Consider the following 2,839-nt stretch of genomic DNA (forward strand, 5'->3'; position numbering starts at 1 on the left):
GTCTCTCTCTCTCTCTCTCTCTCTCTCTCTCTGCTTCTCTCTCTGTTACTTTAAGCTAGACTCCTTGTAAGTTGAATCTCTCACCATGGCTGTAACTATAGGTTCAAACCATACACCTGAACCTCACATCCAGTAATTCAACACCAGACATACAATCTCTCCTTTTAAGGAACAGATCATAATGAATACGTTCTGGCCCAGGGGTTGGCAACATATGGCTCTTTCTGCAGGAGCCATAACGTCCATTTTTTCAGGTGCTGTTACAGGAGCACTAACTCTTACAGGAGCATGCACTGTGAGCACTGTACAGCTCTCACGAAATTACATTTTAAAAAATGTGGCGTTTATGGCTCTCACGTCCAAAAATATTGCTGACCCCTGTTATGGCCACTTCTCTTATCTTTGCTTTGGATGGTTTGGTGAGGATAGAAAAGCTCTGGGTGACAAATGGAAATAACAGGGGATGAAGAATATCAGAGTAGAAGCAGGCTATATTTGATTAAAGTCTGCCTCCTCGGGTCTTTTCTCTTGCTCAGATTCCTCTCTCCTTAGGTAAAGGCTTCTCTGTTGGTCTAAAAAAAGGGAAGATGACTGCTGAATTCTGGCTTTAACTGTATACATACAACACTTAACACCCTAAGAGCATAAGTCTTCTGATCTACAAGGTGCTATCAGAGCTTTAACCGCTTCGGTTTATGGATGGAGAAACTCAGGTATGGGAAGAGAAGGAGATCCATTGGTAGCTGAAGTTCCTTGTGATTTGGGTAACACATATATGCCAACTAATCTGAGTGAAAAATTCTCCCACCTTCAGTTTATCTGTGTTGTTTTTGTTTCTTTTGTTTAGTCTTGCATATTAAATGAGTATTGTGTAATTAGAATTTTGAACACCAGGACTCTCTTTACCAGCATCCTACTTTCATTCTCATGTTATGTCCTTAGCTTTTGGAGATAAAGTTTATGTGTGACCCCAGCCCTCTCTCTCTTTTCTCCCAACTGTGCCTTGGAAAGCTGGTTTTACTCTGGCTCTGTTTTATTTCATCTGTTTTGAGTTATTATCAATAAATCTCATGAAACGTGATATTTGGGGTTACTGGATAATAATTTAAATTTTACAGTGTCAAGGTTTTTCTGAATTTGAATATTTAACTCTGTGTGACCTTGGGCAAATACCTGAACCTCACCACAATCCACCCCACAGGGCATTGGGGCATTCTTTTTCTTTAAAAGTGACAAAAAGGAAATCTGGGAAGATGGTAGCTTAGAGGGACAAATCTTAAAATCTCCACACCCTTCCTCACTAAGACAGAAAACAATGTGCTTTGAGAAGAAAGATGGCCAAATCTAACAATGGAACAGAGCAGTAGGAATCCTACTGCTGGATAACTAAAGAGGTTAGTCAAGAAAAAGGCTTGAATTCTTGAACTGTTGGGTCTCAGGGCATAGAAGGGGAAGCCCAGAACCCCTACCTCACGTGCAGTGTGGAGTCTCCAGTGGCCCCTGAAATCTTTGAGCAAGTGGGCACACTTGTCTGGAGAGAGGAACTTGCTGGAGCCAGACTCAGGGAGTAGAACACATGCACTGGGGAAGTGACTGGATGAGAAAGCCAGAGAAACACAGCAAAAAACGCTCAGAAGATGGAGGCTTAGATGGAGCCAAATCTCAGGCCTTCTTCATCACACTGAGATAGAGAACAAAGGGCTTCAAGAGGAAAAAAAACAAAGTCGAACACAAGGACAGAGAAGGGGGATCCTACTGCAGGACAGCCCAGATTAAACACTCCTTCTTGTCCACCCACTTCCTCTTTGAATTCCCTAAATATTGACGCAAATCCGTGACTAAAACATAAACCTGATTTTGGACATTGATTGAACTGTGGGTCAGACTGTGGACCCTCTAAATCTCTTTGAATTCCCTAGATATTTAGGCATTTAAACCATCTCTAGATATTTAAGTATCCCAGGTCCAGGGGGGAACCCAGAAGTGGGTAGGAGAAGAGGAAGTGGGTGTAAATGTTAATATTTACTGAAGGCTGTACACAAAATACTTTTTAATGATTACCTTTATTTCTCCTTTGATTTTTAGTATTTCTAATTTAGTTTTCATCTGGGGATTTTTAATTTTTCATTTTCTAGTTTTTTAAGTTGCATGACCAATTCATTAATCTCTGCCCTCCCTAATTGTTAATATATCCACTCAGTGATATAAATGTTCACAACAACTAGCAGTAAGAAGCTGAGAGAGACCATCATTAGTTGTGTCATCCAAACAGAGTGCTTACTCTGGTTTGGCCATGGCCGGGCTGAGCCAGAGAAGGTGAAGAACAAGAACCCAACATTACTGAACAGCCTACAGTCCTGAGGTATTAGTGTCATAGTTTCAGTGACAGGGTCTCCTATTCCCAGTCCATTCCTGATCATTCCTTTCCTTTATTAACAACATATATAAAATTTATCAAGTACCTTCCTGGAATAGTTATTCCATTACCATTCTGGCAAGGAATTAATGCAGTCAGATGAACATTATCCAAGGCTGATAGAGCCCAATAGTAATAATCAATCAATCCCAGATGGGACTTGAAAGGGTTACCCATCTACTGACCTGTAGGGATCCTGCCTGGGCACTGTGATAAAGAAGGGCAGTTATTATAACATCCAACTGAGAGGTAGGACCTGGGTGTCCTTGCACAAGCCATCAAGGGAACCCAGACACAGCTTCCTCAGATTAATAACAACAATGAAATAACTAGCCTATTAGGACTATAAAGATACCATCCATCTCTTATTTTATAACACTATACTATTGGGGGACCTCAAACTTTCCCTATAAGAACTAGATA

This window comes from Gracilinanus agilis, chromosome X, assembly GCF_016433145.1.
Source record: "Gracilinanus agilis isolate LMUSP501 chromosome X, AgileGrace, whole genome shotgun sequence".
Classification (NCBI taxonomy): domain Eukaryota; kingdom Metazoa; phylum Chordata; class Mammalia; order Didelphimorphia; family Didelphidae; genus Gracilinanus; species Gracilinanus agilis.